Genomic DNA, 21,444 nt, shown 5'->3' with positions numbered 1-21,444 from the left:
TTCCTCTTCAGGGTCATAAATTTTTTGTAAGACTTTTTGTTACCACTATCCATTATACATTCATGTGACGTGGAATATTTTAAGAAAACAGATAGATTGAATATTTTTCAGCTATCTCCCTTAGACTTGTGTTGCAGTCATGGTACTTAGGAAACTTCTTGCCTTTCCAGAGGAAATTTTTACACATATGATCTAACAGTTTTAGATAGAAGTATTAAGAGAACTGTCAGGACTTCAAAGTGGAAGGACAGGAATGGGAGGATGTTCACTTCTAATGGATGGATCCTGTCCCATAGTGACACAGGGCAGTCTTACCACTCATCAAGGCTCAATTCAGATTTTTAATATGGGAACAAATTTGATCATGGGTTCAACAGGGCTCTTTTCACATAGTGTGGAGGAATACATTCAGTGCAGGTAGCTCCATGAGCAGCTGCAGTGTGAGCTGCAGGTTAAGCTCTGGGGTGTGGGGGCCCCATGCCAAAGGTTGTGATTGCTGCCCCTTTGCACGACAATGGGCACAAGATCCTGTGGCCTGGCAAGGGGACCAGACATTCGGAGATACAGCAGGAGCTGAGGACTCTGGACTTTGGCTTGCTGGGACTGTGAGGTATCAAAGTCCAGGGTTTCCTTTTTTTGGGGGTCCCTGCTTGAGCTGTTGTACCAAGATTAAGTTATTTTAATGATCCAGATGTCTGAGAGTCTGCTATGGGAAACCTGGGGTTGAGCTGGTGAGGGGACCTTGTCTGTGTGAGTGTGGGGGTGCAGCTGCAAAGGGGCCTCAGTCCCAGCTCAGGTGGTGCGAGAGTGACTGACAAGAGTGGTTTCTACGTGGTCAGACAGGGAAGTTTCCTTAACATTAGTTTTAGTAGCACTCCCTGAAATGCACCTGGATGTTGCCTGATATTTTTAATGATATTCAGAACAGCAGAACAGTGTATTACACTGCCTGTCCTCTTGCTGAAAGACTTGCCTTTTTATGTTTGAAAGAAGATTTCAAAAGCTCCAACAAGTTTGCATTCTAGAATCACAAAAATAGAATCTACTTTTTTAACAAAGTAAAACATAGTGTAAGCAAAAATGAAAGGAGGGATTCTTCTACTGCCAGTGTGTCTAAATCTGCTATTGCTGGTGTCAGTCCATTCTTATTATTAAATATAAATAAGGTTAAAATAAGCATAGAGTCCTGAAGGATTTACAAGCTAAATTAGATTTGTGTGGAGATCGGAAAACAGAGACAAAGAAAAAGCAGACAACCTTTAAAATTGTTTCTAATGATTAAAAGTAGACAAATAAATACTTCTGGTAGGAAACATTAGGATGAATATAGCTCATGTGGCACTGAAAATGAGGAAGAGAAATGTGTACAGGAGACTAAGCCTTAGTATAACCAGGCAGTGTACAATAGTGATAGTGCTGTAAAAATAGAATGATTGAATTCATGAAAGATAACTTGCTAGCATTTAGTGTTTTAGAAAGATGAAAATGAAAATGAAAATGAAAAAAAAGATCCGGCTCCTAGTCTACTGATACAATTGAAATAAGAACATGAAATTCAGTTCCACTTCTGGGAATCAGAAATAGTCTTCATGGCAGAGTGGCTGGAGACCAGGTTATGTCAGGCAACGTGGGCTTCAGTCTCTGTTTTAACATTTTCTGCAACCTGTTGCAAAGCTCAGTCCTTCAGTGTGCCTATGTCTGAAAATGGAACACTTTTTAACATATATTATAAATTTTTAAAGGCTATATATGCAAAATGAGCCTTCTATTGGTTTTGACACTTAAAAGACTAACGCACACCAAAACAGCAACTACTACTAACACATTGCATTGTGTCTACTGCAAACACATTCAAGGTCAGGTTGGATGGGGCTCTGAGCAACCTGATTTATTTGAAGATCTGACAGGGCTTTGGGCTAGATGACTTTTAAAAACCCAAACTATTCTGTGTTTCTATGAATGCAATTTCTATGAAACAACTTTACATAACCACATTTTCTTGAGTATTGATGTACACCTCTTCAGCAAATATCACTGTGGTGCAACTGGAGATAGTGCTAGAGCATTAATCAGTCAGCACCATGTCACTTAACAGTATCAATTCTGGTAAAGAATTTGCTGGAACTCAGCATTGTCAGTCAAGTCTGTGCATTTAGAGTGATGCTATTTTTTTCTGCCAAAGCAAGTCCAAACTTGTCAAGGATTTAGTCTGTTAACATGATACTATTAAGAACTGAAACTTATTCAACTTAAGTTGGCCAACTCTTTCCAAAACAGGGTTTCATGTGTTGGTTTCTGAAATTTAATAGGAGGCAATAACTATCCTCTAGCTTAGGTTGTCTATTTAAAATAATTTAAAATTGCCTACTCTTTCTTAACACGGCTCTTTATTACTGGTATCACGTTATATGTTTGAACTATACTTTTATCCATAGGATTTTCTGAATATATAAAATATTTTGGATCTGATCCAAAATGTCTGCATTACTTGTTGAATTCCAAATCTTGTCTTGACATATAAATCTGAAAAATAAAAAATTTCAGAGCCTTGTTCAGCTGCAAATGATTCAACTTCCCATTTTCAACGAGTTTTAAATTATTAGGATCTGTGTATAGACTGTGATCATTCTGTCTCTGATAGGGTATATAGAATTTTCACCAGTTGTTACTGTAATTAGATAATTCTTATTAGATTGAACTAATTCAATTATTTGCTATACTTGCACACAAAACCCCTGGTGCCCTTGAATAACCTCAAAACACATCCACTAACCTAAACACATTGCTGTACATAGGAGATGCAAGGCTGCCACATTGAGATTTGCAAAAGGATAGTATAAAGAATGAAGAATTAAAAAAAAATATATCTTTACTACTCACCCCAGGCCTAGAATGAAATGTTTTTTCTATGAAGAGGATTAAAGCAATTTTATGTTCATCTTAAACAACAATAGATGGTGGTTTCTCTAATGCGTGTTTAAAATAGGGCTAGTTCCCATACCACGATGTGCTAGATATTCTGTATCTCTCTTTTAAATAGGGTGAAGAAAGAGGGAGAGCACACAGAGTTTAACTTTCACAATTACTGTTTTTTAAGGACTTCTCAACAGACTGAAGGAAAGATCATGTTCTTGTTAAATCTACCAAAGATGAGTAGGTTTAAATCTATACAAAGCTGCTTTCTCATGCATTCAAAAATCAGGTCCCAGTAACCTGAGTAAGCCTTACATTAAAAATTAATACTAATAAAATTACTTCTTTAATTACAGAATGATAATAACCACCCGTACTGTGCACAACTGTGGGTGAAGTCTGCCAAGTGAACCAAGATATTTCAGTGAGTAATACACTATTTTGTTCATCCCACATACTGTTGCAGATGTGTTTTGTGTGCTTGGAGTTCTGAGAAATCTGTCTATTTCATCCTATATCTAAAGACCCTCTAAATTAGTGGAGGTGGTTTGAATTATATCTAATTTGTCTTGATTCACACAATGGTGTATAAGTGACTTAAAATTATGTCTTTGAACATACTGACCGCACTAACATTCTGAAAGAAAAATCTGAAAAAAAATCCTATAAAACAGGCTTGCACCAGAAACTGGATTGATACAAAATATTAAGCCCAGTATGATATATTCATTTCATCTGATTCAGGATTCAGAAGTTTTAAGGAATAGAAGCAAACTCAATGTAGGCACAATGTTTTTTAAAAGCAAGGAACAAACAGAAATAATGGTAGGAAAACACACTTGTGCAATATATCACAGAAAGATCTCCAGCTAAAGCAGAGACCATCATCACAGATAATCATCTCTGCATGTACTCTCAGCTACCATGTGGAAGCTGAAAGCCTAATCCAATTTTTGGATGCATAAATGGTGATATCTAGAAATTAGGAAATGACCTTTCCTCTGCACACAGAGCTGGTAAGATTTCTACCAGAATATTGTATCCATTACTAGTGTGAAAAAGTCTGGGAATCATAGAATGTTCAAGAAGTTTTCAAAGAGAGTCACTATTTTTTTTTCCCAGAGAAGGAGCACAGTCTTCTCATCTACTTAAAGAAAAGGCTGAGAGAAGGGAAAGCTTGATTATATGAATATACGGTGCTCAGATGTGGCAGAATTATCCAAAAGAATGGGACTATTCTGCAAAGAAATTAGTAATGGGAACTTTAGAGCTGGAAATTGAGGTTAGACAGATTCATCCTAGCAATCTCACAGTAAAAGGGGTGAGGACAGCTCTGGAGCCACCTGCCAGAAGAAGTGGTGACTCCCCAGAGGGGTGAAAAGATTTATCTGTAGCTGCATCCCAGAAGATGCTTCCAACACACTGATAGGATGTGAGTTTGGGCCCCTGACCTGATCTAGGCTATAATCCTGATTTTCTGCATCCTCTAGGCCAGGATCTAGACCCTAAACTGGTGAATATCATGGGATCAGTTTCTCCTCCTCTTTCAGCAGTGAAGTTTGGATGTCCAATGTAAGAGGACACTCGTAATTCATTCATAACACTGAGCAGAAGGATTCTTCTTTATTTGGCCCTTATTGGCTAGCCCTTTTTTTTTGCTAGCTTAGCTTGCTCCTGAGGAGGGTACTTTGGGTTTGGCTTCAGTGGGTGGGAGAAATCCTGAAGTTAGAGTGAACTCTACAGCTGTGAAGATCTAGACCATGTTCTTTAGTTACCATTCAAATATATTGATAGAACTATTTAAGATCAAGGGAAGAAAGTATTCCTTTTGTCTCTATTCTACTGGCACTTTGTAGCCATTGTTCTATTTCACTTTCTAAATGTGTGCAGCACCTAACACAGTAAGGCAATAGTCTTAGCTGGAAACAATCCAACAACCTTTTTAATATATATGTGTATATATATACATATCTTTCTAATGACAGGCCAATGCATTTTGAAAATATTATTTCTTCAATGGAATATGAAAAATGTTGGTAGTTAAAGCTGTATTGCAATATTTAGCATGCATATTGATTTTGACAATCATATAGTAACACTAGTTCATTATAGACATGACAAAGTGATTTTCATATTACCTTTGTTAAATGTGATGCACGCACACACCAACTTTTATTTGACTGAGGAATTACATTGATTTCCAGAATAAGATGGATGTAGTCTTTGTAATCACAAATGGTCATGGGAATCTTAGTTTTATATTTCTTCACTTATGGGAAAGCTTATTTTCATATACACATTAATCACATTAGGTATGTGATAATACATTCTCCAGTGTTAAAATGAATTTCTGGGAAACTTGTGAGCAGACAAGATGCCAAACTGAACTTAAAGCAAAGGGTAGTCCATGTTTAAAAGACAAGAATACCCCCACTCCCTAAAACAAAACCAGTCCACACCTCAGATTCTTGACAGGATATCCCCACTGTGAGGTTTGTCTCAGTGGATATTCAGAGCTGACCTGTTGCTGGCCAGCAGCTGATCTAACACCAATCCTGTTTACTCTGCAGGAGACATGTTACATGTATGTTCTACTAGTGGTAAGAAATCCCCTGCCACCTTCCCAGGAGTTTGAACTAATAAGTGGATATAATCTATAGCATATAGAAATGAAAGGAATAAAAATAATACAGTAACTAATCTGAGTCCATGCTAATGACAATGCAGCCCTGCCTCTATGCTGGTGAGATTATCAGTATACAATCTGGGGTTGAGGAAATGGTGTTTGTTTACAGGTATACTCAAGCAAGTTGAATTCATCAGATCAGTCTCTTGGTTTTGTTTCTCACATTTACTCCTTCTTTCCACTGTTAAATTACTGTCTTCCTTTCATGCTTTCTTTTGAATAAAGCTAAGTGGAGGTAAAAGGAAACCACAACAATGTGTGCAATGTGGGAAAAATCATATGACCAAATAATTTAACCACAGTTTTCATAAATGAAAGATGAACTTTGTTAGGTAATGATAAATCCGTCCTAGAAAGATTAAAAAATACTGCTTGAATCCTCTAATTTCCTGCTAACACATTAGGATCTATTATAGTGCCACTTTTTGCCATTGTAAGGACGTATAAGGTAAAATAATGTTGCAAAAGTGTGATACACACTGTACAGTAATTAAGATGAAACGCTGTAGCTAAGGAAAGCTTAAAAAGGCACAGTGTAGCCTACAGTTGATCTGATGTTGTCCTGAAAGGGGCTAAAATAGGCTTTTTACTGACAGCTAGGTCTTTTGTATTAGCTAATGTAGTTTTTCCATCAATATTCACTGAAGCATTTGGCATTTGCTCGTAAAGTTATGAGTTATCCAAACTCTCACAGCAACAGTATTCATATAATGCACAATAAAAGTCTGGAAGACTTGACTGAAAGAAACAGGAATATGTATTAGCCACTTACTGATCTGACAGGACAGAAACAGAATTAAGAGTGAGATAATACAGAAAAAAAAAGCTTCCTGCAGTGGGCTGGTACCATATGATCAGTGATTATGAACAGAGCACAAAAATGCTTTTGAATATTCACAATATTGTTTTACTGCTACTTCTTCAAAGACCTTCCAAGTAATCTCCTTTATTGAGCACCGTCTAGCACTTATTGAAAAGGCTTCATGTATTCATTGCTTCCCAGTATAACCATTTAGTTAGTAACATAAAGAAGAGAACTAATCACTCTGGGTTTCTGCAGTGTCAGAAGAGAGGGTCATTTCCAGACCCTGATTCAGACTGCAAATGGGATCATCGCTCTCTGGAAGTAGAGCTTTCTGCTCACTTCCTCTTCATTGATCATGAGACTGAACAGACAAATTAAAATTAAGCAACATGATTCAAGTTGTGAACTCTGTAAGTTAAGGCTCATAAACTTCTCCTGTGTCAGTGAAGTGGTAGTAAATGGAAAACCCAGTCCAGGGAAAACACTCTAGGTGAAATCACATTTTACTGTTAATATCTGATATTGAAAGACATTAATATCAGCTGCTATTGAGGAATGCTATTAGCCTGAGGAATTAGGAATAGAATGAGATAAGGAGCAAGATAACAGTGAAACACTGTGATTGCCTTTTTCCAGCAACTAAATATATTAATACATGGTGGCCCTGGCACATTTTCTTTTCAAGAAGTTCAAAGTAGAAATGTCAGTTAATTTTTCAGCTAATCCCTATAAATTAAGCAGTTTTTACTGTTAAAACCTATACTGAAACTGTATGAGGAGATGTATACAGTGACTTCCATATTTTTTGTCCTTTTCCATCCATTCAACATATTTTCTTCAGCGCATATATGAGTTTCCTTTTTCATATTAATCTATTAAGTCCTGTAGGACAGAGGGGACAGAGGTGGCTGGAGTTACTATAGGATCTGCCTGTCTGCCTTGCACTAAGATGGGGCAATATGATAGGTGAAAATAATCCCTTCTTACCCTAACTGTCACAGCACACAATCCACAAAATGTGTGAAGCCTCATTATAAGAGACACTAAAAATCTATGGAATACCATGTTTAAAACTTTTTAAAAATTTTTGAGGAAAGTTTCACTGTAATTAAAAATTATCATGGAACCAGTGCAAGCAAAATATATCATTCAGGACGAAATGACCATTCCACCTCACTCCAACAGACTGATTTATGCCATAATGACAGAATTAATGAATTGCTGCCTATGTAGTTTTTGTTGTCTTGCCTCATAGGGACATAGACCTACTATAAAGCATTGTGTCAGCAAGCTAAAACATTTGGAAAACAGCCTTAAGGAATCAAGGAAGCAGAATTAAGGATCTCTGCTTGCCCACCTGGTAAATGTACCAAGGGTTCTCTCCAAAAGCACAGAGGCCACCTTACAGTCTACAATGCAGAAATTAACTTATTTAGTCACTGCCCTTACAGCCTGACAGGCATAGTGGGTCTTGCAGATCAGATACACGACTAAAGTAAGCACTAAAATTTCAAGCACTGTATTAGCCAACTTTAAGGCATCTGTCTGGTGGCATCTATTATTCTGGCTTAGGGATCTGTGCTCCTGCACAATCTTTGAGTTAAATTAGATATTCCAAAATGCAAGCCATCAAAACCTAAAGAAAGACCTGTTGTGGATGTAAACCTCTAAGTCTAGCTGTCTGCTTGATGGAGTTAAGTGTTGAGTTCACAGTTCATCCAAACTCTTGTCTGCAACATTACTTGCTTTATGCTGGCTCTGTTATGTGTATATCAAGACTTAAAATATCCCTATCCGTATGCTCATTTCATCCCGTACAGAAACTCCTGGTCAACCCTCATCTGAAGAGCAATGGCCCTTTGTAGGTTTTAATACTTCCTTCTCCCAAAGGAAATAATAAAATCATAGAATGGCTTGTGTTGGAAGACACATTAAAGATCATTAAGTTCCAATCCTCCTGCCACAGACTGGGAAATCTTCCACAAGACCAGGTTACTCAGGGCCCCATTCAACCTGACCCTGAACACTTCCAGGGATGGGCATCCACAGCTTCTCTGGGCATCCTTTTCCAGTGTCTCATCACCCTCCCAGTAAATATTTCTGCCTAATATCAAATCTAAACATACTGTCTTCCAGTTTAAAGCAATTATCCCTTGCCCTGTCACTGCATATCCTTGTAAAGAGTCCCTCTCCTGTTCTCTTGTAGTCCCTTTAGGTACTGGAAAGTGTCATAAGGTCTCCCCAGTGCTTTCTTTTCTCCAGGTTGAACAACCCCAACTCTCTCAGCCTGTCTTCATAGCAAAGATGCTCCTGGCCTCTGATAATCTTCATGGCCTCCTCTGGTCTCTCTTCAACAGGTCCATGACCTTTCTATATTGGGGCTCCAGATCTGGATGCAGCACGCCAGGTGGGGTCTGACCAGAGCAGAGTAGAGGGGAAGAATCATCTCCCTTGACCTGCCCATGTTGCTTTTGATGCAGCCCAGGATACAACTGATTTTTGGCCTGCGAGGTTGCCAGGTCATGTTCAGCTTTTCATCAGCAAACACCTCCAAGTGCTTCTCCTCAGGGCTGATCTCAATCCATTCTTTGCCCAGCCTGTGGTTGTGCTTGGCATTGCACCAACCCAGGTACAGGGCCAGGCACTTGGCCTTGTTGAACTTACCATGGTTTGCACAGGCCCAAAGAGGTCAAGGTCTCTCTGGATGGCATCCCTTCCCTCCAGCGTGTCAAGTGCACCACACAGCTTGGTGCCATCAGCCAACTTGCTGAGGGTGCACTCAATCCTCTGAAAAAGATGCTAAACAGTACTGCTCCCAGTACCAACCCCTGAGGAGTAACACTCCTTGCTGCTCCCTACTTGGACTGCATTGTCAACTGTCATGGCATTTATAACTGTTCAATTTGTGTACTAATTACTTTAAATAGCTAAATAAAAATACAGCTTGAGGTGCTGAAGAGCTGTTACAACAACTATGGTTGTTTCTGGCCTCACTGGCAAGCACAGTTATATTTTTCCTCTATCAGTTATTGTATGTACACTGGCAAGGTAGAAATGAGTCAGGGACTCCCCTGTTGTAACAAGCAGACCACAAAGATACCATAACGTGAACTAAAACAATTCTATCGCTTGTGGTGATCAAGGCCTCCACTTACATGCGACTGAATGTGCCTAATTGAACCAAGTTCTCACGTCCTGTGTACCCTGTGCAGAGGAAACAGGCAGTTAGCTGAAGGTCAGCACTCTCATATAACTGTCTCAGCAAAAAGAAGATAAAATCACAATCAAGCTGCTAGTTATTTAAGATAGGAAACTATGAAGACTATTGTAGGCCATGTTTAGGTCATCAGAGGAAGTACTCACGGAGCACATTTAGTACCTGAAAGGCAAAATATTAACCCTGTCCTTTCCTGACTCAAATTAAAGAAGAGAAGCCTCTTTCCCTTTCTTTGTTTGCTTACAGCTTCTGCTTTCATTTCCAACAGAAGATGGTCTTCATCTTGGAAGATACTCTGATGCTGTACTTTATAATTTTGCTGTAGATGCAGATAATGATTAGTATTTCCACTGTAATGTAAAGCATCATTATTAGCATAGATAGGTAAATAGGGTTCTACTCATTAATTTATAGCATAAGGGATTATACAGATTTAGGGAGCACTGTAAAACAATAAAAAATGAGTGCACACTAACTTGGGGCTGTTATCCACCCTCAGTAAATGCCATCAGAATGGGGAAAAAGCAGTTATGGATGCCAAGGAAATTCTACAAATTCAAGACAGACTGTGGGGTCTTTCCTAGTGAGCTCTGCTGGGATGGGAGAAGGATGAATGATGCCTTCCCTGAGTGTCTATTCCTTCCTCTGACTACCAGGCATTACTTTATAGAACAGATGGAAAAAAAATCCTAAATTGTCACTACAAATTTGATCTGCATGCCTAAGGTTAGAAACTCTTTCCCCTCTGCAAATAGTCTCTCAGAAAAAGCCAGGTTGTCTATGAGTGTATGAACACTATATGTGATTAGTTAGCACAAAGTATATAAAATTCTGCTGGATTGTATTGTCTTCCACAGGAAAGGAAAAAAAGTGCCCAAAACAGCTGACTAACTCCACATGTTAGGCAGGGACATGGTACTGCCATCAGTTCCTTCATGGCAACAGGGAGATAGGAATGACAGCAATAGCACAGGACCAAACAAAAAGAAGCATTATTTGGATGTCTATAGCCTTCATGAGGCAGCATGGGAATGGGAACAGCCCCATGTGAATAAAACAGAAACTCAGTACCTATAGCAGCAGTAAAAACATACAGATGTGGGAATAAAGGAGTCTCACCTGAACTCTCCATCTCGGGGGGGTCTCAACTACTGTCAAGCTCCAAGTTTTAGCTCTTCTAAATCTGGAGTTGCTTTGCTGATCAGAGACCATCTTTCCACACTTTTATTTCAGAGGATGGAGCAGTTTTCTTATTCCAAGCACTTATAAAATGTGTTTTTTGGGATTTTTGTGTGTGCTGGAGTGGGAAGTTCTGGGCTGTTGTTTCAAGCACTGTAGGTCACGTTTTAAATAGCTACCCCATGAAAACTGCTTTCTACTTTTACTAAGAACCCAGCAGCAGAATAGAATAATTGCAAAAAACCTAGCCATAATTCGCCTTGCAAAGTCTGTCTCAGACTCTTTCCCTCTCCAAAACAACTGATACTGTATCATGACAGTTTTTATTCATGTTCTGAATCTTTAACCACTCCTTCCTGGGAATCCTTCTTCACCATGAAAGCAATTAAATTCTGGAACAGGTTATTTGGACAAGGTTTATGTTCTCCATCTGTAGTGATTTCAAACTTGACTGAATATGACTATGAGAAATATTTGAGCCCAGCTTCAAAGCTGGGCCTGTTGTAAGCAGGATGCTAGACGAGATGACCTCCAGAGGTCTCTTCTGGCCTAAACTGTTCCATGAACCTATGTGACTGGATGAGATTGGTAATGTGAGCTGAGCATCAGGAAAAGGAAAAGTATGTCTCCTGAGTCTGGCATCACTTTATTTATAAACTGAACTTCACAGATAATAAGTCACCTGAAGGAATATTTGCTGCATCAAACATGAATGACTTCATATTATTTTAGAAAATTCAGGAGTGCACTCTGTGTTTGCCATTTCATTCTGAAATTTCATGGGACATTTAGTAGCAGGCAAGTGAAAAATCTGGATATTTTTTGCTGAAACTGAGAAAGCAATATGAGTATGTGCCATATGTCACACTGAAATATAAGAAATTTGAGTCATAAGTTGTTCTCTATAACTTTTTCCTCTAAACAATAGAGCCTCCCCAGGAAGTTGTGCAATGAGAATACAGTTCATGGTTTCAAAATAATAGTGGGCTAATTAGTAAAAAAAAGTGTTCCTACTTCTAATTAACATAGTTCTAAACCCCATCCATGCTAGAAATAGCACAAAAAGCATACAACAGATGTATCTCAGTGGAATTACATCAGACATAATAAGTTTACCTAGGTTAAATGACTGATGTCATGATGATGTATGACATTATTGATGTAATAAAAAAGATTCTAACCACTATAAATAAGACATTTTGCACAAAGCCTTTATTTGCTGCTTATGCTTGAGATTTCAAAGGAAGGACCTTTTTCTGGTGTGAAAATCAAACCAAAAGATTTCCTTGTAAATTTTATATTCCCAATGAATCTGATTGTGATTATTTAGAACAGGTATTTTTTAAAAAGTGTAACAAGATCCTTTTCAGGTTTGGATTGTGATGATTCACATTTGATAGAGTTATAATGAAATTACCATACTCAGCTTGACTGCTGGCACAGTAAATACTGCTCTGAAGGGGAAAGTTAGAACATTATGGCAAAGTTTGCAAGCCATCAATGATCTCAGAGGAAGGGCGTTTCTTCCAGTTGTTAACTTAAACAAAAACAACTGAAGACTATGCACTGCTTCTGGAGGGAACAAAACACTGGGAGTTTCACAAAGCTAGCTCTAAATACATTAGCTTAGAATATATTTGTGAAGGAGTTAACTCAATTTTCAGTTTTGGTAGAAGGCTTGCTCCAGCATTCTGAAGTTACAGTAAATCTGAGACTTTTATCAAATGCAAAGCTGATTCGAGCATGTTTGTCTCCAGACTGACTCTGTCTGTCTCTTTACAGTCCATACCAAGAACTGATCCCTCTGCCTTGCCCCCATGGAGCCCCACAGAAAAAGAGAAAAAATGCAAAAGCCAATGGTTGAACTAGCAACCAGAAGGTACAAGTTCAAATTATGTTTTGCCACAGGCTTCTTATGTGATTACAGACTAGTCAGTCTCCCAGGGCTTTAGCAGGGATAAATACAGCTTCCTTGCAACCTTTAATATATTCTACAGAAATGGAAACCAAATGAGTATCCAAGAGCTTTCTACTGCCATGTGTCATGATGATGGAGAGACAAGAGGAAGACATGATCTTTCCCTCCCTTTGAGCACATCTATCTCATTTCTCTCTAAATTCTTTTCTGTATTTCCTCCTTACCTTGCACTAAACTCTGGACACCCACACCAGGTTTCTAACAATCCTGTGAGCAGAAAGGCAAGATGCTGCACTAACGAAAAATATAGGTAGCTTCAAGTCTCCATCCCCCTCCTTGAACCTTTCAGAAGGAGGTTTTACACTGAACATTTTCTTTATTTGCAGATTTAGGCAGGACAATCTGGGCCAATGATTTTTGCTTCAAATAGATATGAAGGGCAAAAAATTATGTTCAGCTAGGCAGCTTATGTTTCTTTCATAAGAGTACCTTTCAGGATTTTATCTGTCCTGGAAAAGGGCAGATTTTTAACTGATTAAAGGGAATGGAAAATGTATCACGTTCTACACAAAAATTGTAGGACAACTCCTGAAGTCTCTTAACCAGCACTTTGACATTTCTGGTTTTGTGATCCAATAGCCATGAAGGGAGAACTGGGGGGAAAAAAAAAAAATCTATTTTTATATTAGGTCCTTATTTCAAGCATTTATTGGGAAAGATAATTGGTGATTGCTAGGATGAACATCCAGTTTGGAAAAAAGCTTTCATCTCAAGGGAAGTGGTTTTTTAAGTCCAATTCTCTTTAAGGAATCTTAAAAGTAACAACTGAAGTAAGCAAATAAGATATCATCCAAAAATTCACCCCTGTCCTCGAACCACTGAGGTCCATATGTTCATCAGATGTATAGTAGTGTTCTCATTATGAATAAAATCACTCTGTGGGGTTTTCCTGCATCCTACACAGATCCCTGTCTGCAGAAACAGAACAGAGGGACTGAAGAGAAAAGAATGCCAAAGACATGACCAGGTAAATGCCAAGAGCACAACCAGAAGGCAAAAGATAGGAGCATCAGCTTTTCCTTATATATATATATATATATGTATAAATCTTAGAATGGTCTGAAAGATTTGCTTTATTTGTTCCATGGAAACAGACATGCCCTTTGAAAACAAAGTAAGTGATCAAGATAGCAGCAGCAGGAAGACATAGGTAACACTGCAGCTAAACATGGCCTGTGTGTGCAGAAAGTTCTGGCTGAGATGGTGGCTTTTATTTCCAAAGCTGCTTCCTCCACAACTACAAAAACAACCTGGATTGTTCTAGAAAGAGATAATTGCCGAGCAATTTATTCTGAATATTTTATCCCTTGATTTCTTTAATCTGCTGTTAGTATCTCATACATCCTTCCATTATTATGTGCCAAACAATAGAAATTTAAAGCCAAAAATGTTATTTATTTTCCTTTGATGTAGTTGAATAAATTAAGGTTTTGAAACGTGCCCTACAGTTGCTATTATTAATATGGATTTTTAAATGTAGCTTGTAATAAAACAATAAGTATTTTTTGATTAGAATAATCTGACAAGTATTTACACTGGTCACTGGCCTTACTTTGTGATTTACAGTGCTAAAGAGATTAAGTTTTAATTCCTGTTAAAAGAACAGTTCCTGTGGCAGCAGCTTCTTTAAGGAGAACACACAGCTCAGAGTTTTAAGACCAATGTTAGTTTCAAGTCTTGGAAATTTTTTTCCTTTTACTATTTTTTCAGTGATCTCATGGACTTGCTCTGAGTAGGCGTTTGAACTTGATGGCCTCAAAGGGACTCAAATCAGTTGAAAATTAGAATGGGATCAATGATAGTGACCTTACATAGAGATTCTGGTGAATAAACTGCCAGTGAAAGAGAGTAGTGTCTACTTTCTTTCATTTACAGCTTAATTTAGGTTCTAGAAGTGGATACTGATAATTAAATTGTTCTCTGTGCTGTGTGCCTTTGTAAAATGCATCTTTAAATGTACATATAAATACACATACAATTGTGTTCAATGTGTGTGCCTATAGATATAAATATTATATATCAAAGGCTAAAAATTACACTGCCACCAAAAAAGGCATTTAAGTGGGAAAGTTACGCATTCTGGGTTGAGGTAAAAGTTAGATGTGTGCAGATGTAAAAGAGTTTACTTTTGACAAGGAGAAAACTGCATCACCGATTGGCTTGAACTCTGCCTCCTTTAGTTCAGAACTGGACACTGTAAGCCAACAGATTGAATATATTTCTTCCAACAGATTGAATATATTTCTTCTATGTGTACATAACCACATACAATGATGGTTATAAAATCTTATGAAGGGCTTTTGATGAATTATTTTGGGTTTTCAAGAAAGCATCGAATTAAATCATCATCTCAGTCAGAATAAAGCTATTTTAAGTCCTCAGCTAACCCACACAGGGTTTTCTAGGCCCCCAAACAAAAAAGGCTTATCTCTTATCTTGGTGCAAAGTCATAACCTCTTAAACTCTCTTTTCAGAACAGATAGATGTTGTCCAAGCAAGATGCTTTTGTCCAAGAAGCTTATTTCCTCAATTTCTTTGTCTCCTTTTAAGCCAACAGTAGATTTGCAAATCAAAACCAGAAGAGGCATCTGCCAAGTAAGGATTTTTTTTCAACTGATAAACCAGTTCAGCAGAGTTAACACCAAATTCATCACATTAGAGGTAAAGATACAGCACTGAAAGGAGGGAAATAAGTATAGTTGTGCATCGGATGAAAGAGAGAGAGCTATGGTCCTGATCACAAGTTTTGATATTTTGTCCTGATCACAAGTTTAGATAGAGTATTTCTACTTCAGTTTAACTGCTGCTTATTGTTAGTGGTAAGTAATTCTCTACCCAACCCACCTCAGGAACACTCAGAAGGAGTGTGCACTTATGTTTGCATACAGCCAGCTAAGGAGAACCACATGGCACATCTGCTGTGCTTGGTATCAAATCACAGAAAGCTTGATGAGTGTAATGAGTAACAAGAAAAAAGAATTAGGAGTTATTAAAATTGTCCTAGACACATATCCCAAACACCGAAATACATTGCCATGCAGTGTACAATTTATATCTGAATGGAAGAGCTTTTTAGCCTTTTTATTGTTTTAATGGAGTTTTGTGTGTTTATGGGAAGAGATAAAAGATGAGGGAAGCTGGAGAAGAGGATCAGAATGCCAAATAGACCACTAGATTAAGGGCTGGCAGCATAGCCATAAGGAAAATCAAAAGACAGGTATGAATATGCTTTTCTCTGGTACTGCTAAAGGGACTTGAAGCTGTGAGCAAATAAACTATCTGCTGTTGTATTCTTGATATAAGGGAAATGGAATTTTCTGTGTCTTTGGCAGATTAACTGGAGAGCATCTATCACCAGTTTCTTATCCTAGATACAAACTGGGCTTGTCCCAAATTTTGAATAATTGTACGGGTCAGCAGCAATTCACATAAAAATGTTAAAACATAAAAGCCTAATGCTGTGCCCTCTCAGAAGTGTTAGAACAGTTTTTATGTAGGTTTTTACCTTGCTGTTGGCCTTCCATTTGCAATTTTAGTCCTTTTTTTTTCAAATACTGCTTTTTGCATTCATCAAATTATACTCCACAATAGGAAAAGCAAGTCTGACAACAGGTCAAGACAAAGGCACATAAATTAATTTTGTGGCATTGCTATAATGATTAGTATCAGCCACTGTTATTAACTAACATACTGAATTTCCCTTTCAAATACTGAATATTAAAAGATACAAATGTTCACAGATTAGTATGAGTAGGAGATACTTGCTGCAACTATAAACTATTTTTTTTTCTCCACTAAAACTGTATTTTATTAAGTTACTTTAACACTCTCGTGAGTAAGCCTTCTCATTCTACCTGCAACAAGTTCCTGTTAAGTGACAATGTCAACAACAGCCAGAGCCAAGGTCAGCAATGCCGAGGGGCAAAGAGAGAGTGGTGGTGTTCAGAGGAAAGCCAGTTGTGCCCCATTTGATCTTGGCAGGATTTGTTTTTACCAGTGTAACTCCTGCCATATGAAATATGAATCCAGTTTAATTAGTTAATGGGGGCAGTGGTCTTCTAAAGGGAATTCAAATACATGAAATGGGAACCACTGTGCAAGCTGATGAAGAAAACCTAGCACACAGAGCAACTTTCATGAGACAAATCCAATTCTCGAAGAAACAGATAGACTAAGAAAAATTTGAGGCAACTGATGGTAAAGGACCCTTCACCACAGTACTAGCGATGACAAGAATTATTGACAAAGGGACATGGAATTATTTTTCAAGTACATATTTTGGCTGTATTTTTCCTACAACCCTTTGGACCTGAGGAGGACACTTCTGGGTTTGGTGGGTGATTAATTAAGTTTCCTTGATTTGTCTGGATCTGGAGTGCCCAAAAGACATCAGAGATCTCCAAGAATGTTTGAAGAATGTGAGGTCCATCCTGAACAAGATTTTTAGAGCCCAGACTGCACTATCTAACACTGCACTAACACATACATTTGTTTCCTCTTGTTGCATATTCCATATTGAATTTCCTTTCCTGGCCATGTAGTAGTTGAGGACATCAGAGGTAATGAAATGTCCTGTACCTTTTCTTGAGAGATAAGGACATTGAAAGACCTTACTAGAATGCCTTTGTCAAATTACAACTGAAACCCCAAAGATACCAAACTGTTAGTTGTTCTGAAAGCATTGTTTATTTTTAGCAAAATATTACCCTACTTGTGTTGGTTTTCTTAATTACAAAAATTGCAACTGAGATCTAAAATAACTCCATGAAATTTTTAATTTCAGCTTTTTTTTTAAAACCATTAACACTACTGACATGAAGATATTAAGAATTGTTTACCCCTTACCCAATTTTTTTCTTTTATGATGTTTCAAAATTTTTCCATGTGGGAGTACAGATGGGAAAATGGACAGACTGTGCTCTGTTCCTTAATTTTTAAAATTTTTATGAAAACTAAACTTTGTCTTTTCAAGGTCAAACATTCTCTTTTACTTCATAAAGTAAAACATTCTGATAAAATTTTATCAGAATTTTTATTTTACAGCAATTTTATTGCTGTAAAACATTCTGATAAAATTTTATAATTTACGAGTGTTGAATCTACACTGCTAGTTTTAATGAGAAACAAATGAAAAAATATATCTCTAAAAGAGTTCACAATGAACACTTATTTATATTAAATTCTGTGATTGGATTTGGACAGTGGTAAAATGAAGTCATATGTGAATTGTATTCCTAAATATACATATACATGGATTTCTGATAATGGAAATCCATGTTTGAGTCATTTAGAGAAAATGCACAGCAAACAGCAGAGCTCTTCTGTGTTTCATTTATACAGAAATATAGAAAGTGAGATAACACCAGTGAAGTTTCTTTTACTAAAGGAGTGTTAAGCTGCCAAACATCAAATATTCACTGGACTAATTTCTCAGTTGCTCTTGAGTACTTCTGAGTACAGCAATGTCAAAAAAGTGGTTGTTCCATAAGCAAATGTTTATAAGAATTTATTCCAATCTGCAATGAAAAGAACTGATGTTACCTAAGAACTGATGTTTCTTGAAATTCTGAAGGAAAAAAAAAACCCCACAACTTTATATGGAAAAATCCAAACACTGACATTTTTGAGATTTTATTTAATCTCTTTTTTTAAAATTCACCTTTCACGAAAGCATTTTGGGGCTATCCAATTTATGTTATTAGACAGGGTGGAGATTTGGGGGTTTTTAACAGCAAAACAAATTCCCAACTGATCTGACTGTATGAAAATATGCAGACAGCAATAAAAAGCTATAGATACTTTAGGAAACTTCCCTAATGCATTGTGAGTGGCCAGTAACCTTCCCAAATTATGAACAGATAATTCAACTAGTTTTCCATAAGTTTACAAGGAGATAATCAGAAATAAGAGCTATCATTCCCAACTGCAGGACCATAAAGCTCTTCCTATTTAGTGCTATATCCACTGCTAGTTTGCTTAACTATTTATATGAAAGCAGTATCCAATTTAGCCTAGTTTGCAGTAAGATATTTGCTGCAAGACGTGGGGCTGCCTTCCATCCTTTAAGGAAAATTCTAGACCATAGTAATGAGATTTTGTCTTAGCTGATCACACAGAATGTTTCTTTGTGAAATACAAATTCAAATTAGCTACAACTTGGGAGAGAGCAGCAGGACTTCCCAAGATGGACACCTTATGTAAGGGAGGGTGTGGAGCCTCCCTCTCTGGAGACATTCAAAACCAACCATTCCTGTGTGACCTGCTCTAGGTGACCCGGCCTTGGCAGGGAAGCTGGGCTAGAGCACCTCCAGAAGTCTCTTCCAACACTAACAATTCTGTGATTCTGTGACAGAATGACTGCAAAAGAAAGTAGCTTTCAGTGTAATTGGGTGGACTTTATTTCTGACAGATTTTTCCCCTGTCAGGTAACCAGTAGAAAGAATATTCTAAAATAGACCCTTTTAATGTGATTTAATACACTTCTTCTCAGTCAGAAGGAAGAGACAAACTTCACAGTAATTAATCTGGTTTAGCATTTTATGCATTTGGGCCAGACAAAATCTGTTAAACCCATATGAAGATAGCTACCTAAATTGTCTGTGGCTCTTCTGCCAAGAAAGGAAAACGAAATCATAGTGGGAAATGTAACAGGATCAAGATTCTCAGGAGTCAAGAGGATGTCCAAGCCACAAATACATTCCAGTAGATCACTAATGAGTGAACATGTCTCATGTCTTACCGCCTGCTATAATCACTCATTTGATTTAAACAACATTTGGTTCCAATGTGTGTTCCATTTCCAGAAGGCGGGTAAAACTCTAGCTGAAAATTATATTCAGTGTTGTCTTTGCTGTTTTGATTAATTTCTAGGCAGGATGACTGTGGTTTGGGTTGCTTTGAGCACTGGCATGAAGAGTTTCCACAGTTTGGCTTGCAGTTTACTATGACCAAGTTTTGCGGCAGCTAGATTCTTTGTTAAAACATGGTTGAAATGAAAAATTTGATTTCCACAGGAAATACTGACATTCGAGGGTGAGGGGGTGGGGAGTGGCAAGCTCCAGCTAAAATTGAAAACTGATCATTTTCTGAACTCTGTGTAAAGGGAGGTTCCAGGGGGGTAAAAATTGCTTTGGGAAGAATGAACTGTTGGAGACTGATTCTGAGCAACAACCTAGGTGGTCCCTGGAAACTGGGGACCATGAGATCATCTAATTTCAGAAAACCAAAGATAGGCTGAAACCTTCACTGCGTTGAAAAGGAAGCCCCTAATCTCTTGACACCAGCAGGGCTTGGTAGGAGGACCAAGAAAGTAAAAATTGAAAGCCTCATCCCTTAAGATTTAAATTTAGTAGTGTAAGAGCTGCCCAAAGTTTTCTGACTCATATCACAGGATGGCCTTGAACTTCAGATCCTGGACTTTGAGATTGCTAAATGTCATACTAGACAAAAACAGGAATGCAACCCACTTCAGCCACCATGGATGTTCAGAGCAGGGAGATAGGTTGTTGCAAACAAAATATTTGTGAAGACTTTATTTTCAACTCTTAAATATCAGCCAAAACAGGCTCACTCCATTGTTGATGTAAATTGGCTGCTTTCAAACATATTAAGGACCCTATTCAGTTGGTTTTGCATTACTCTGCATGAGGTATTATTTGAAACTCTTGTGTTATAGGAATCAGTCCAGGGAACACACAACATAAAGGCATACAGTCCTGCCCACAGCTGTAGAAAGAATGAAATCTTCAAAAATGATGTTTATCTAGAAATCAAGTTCCTTCAGTCCCACAGAAGAAAAACACCACTCCCTTCACCTTTCAAGAAGCATTTCCCTCCTCCGTTTTTCAAACTTTAATTAAAAAATGCTAATAAATTCTATTTAGTTTGCTGATCTCATTTCCAGAGAAGTGACCAAGGACACCTCTGCAATAAGTAAAAAAAGGAGAGTAGAGTCAAGGAAAATCTCTTACCTTTGACTCCTTTCAGTGAAACAACTGAGTCAACTAGTTTAAAACTGAATTTGCTTACTTGCCAGACTGTGAACAGCAGTTGAAATACGTAAGTCAGACAGAGTAAGTTCTAATCCCAAGGTAGCACAGAGTAGACAGCAGTTACTTAGATTTTAAGATAGGTCAGTATGGAAGTAGATCCACCGAAGAGGAAAAGGTCAGTTCTTGACAAATAGCAATTCCGCTAGCTCTATGCCTACAGCAGCAAATTGCCTCCATTTCCATTCAGTTTTCTTTGATACTTATTCCTCTTTCAGCTCTGAGATAGTTCCTTGTTCAGAAAACTATGGATTGGCTTAGTTTTCAAAGCTATTGCTTTTCACATTTGGTGGTGATGCAGTGAGCAGAGATGAACTTCCTCACTGTGGATTGACTTGCAGTATTTTCCCAGCAACTGACTTTATTTGGGGATATTGTCTATGCCAGTCCTGTCAGTAAAGCAGTTCTTAGCCTTTGTACCAAGGTAGCCACGTGCTGTGAATGTGCTCCTCTATCTCCAGCTGTGTCCTCTCTTGCAGAGAAGAAACAAGGCAATCACTCAGCTATTCTGATCATATAAGTCAAAAACTGTCTTCCTGTTGAGAACAATGGGCCTCATTCTCTCTTCATTATACTGTCCTTTGCTGGGCTGATGCCACTGAGAGGCTGTTACACCAC

This window comes from Corvus kubaryi, unplaced genomic scaffold (genome assembly GCF_017639235.1).
Source record: "Corvus kubaryi isolate FWS band 111438036 unplaced genomic scaffold, C.kubaryi_AGA036_p1.0 37354, whole genome shotgun sequence".
NCBI classification, from domain to species: Eukaryota; Metazoa; Chordata; class Aves; order Passeriformes; family Corvidae; genus Corvus; species Corvus kubaryi.
Note: the sequence above shows the minus strand (reverse complement) of the source record.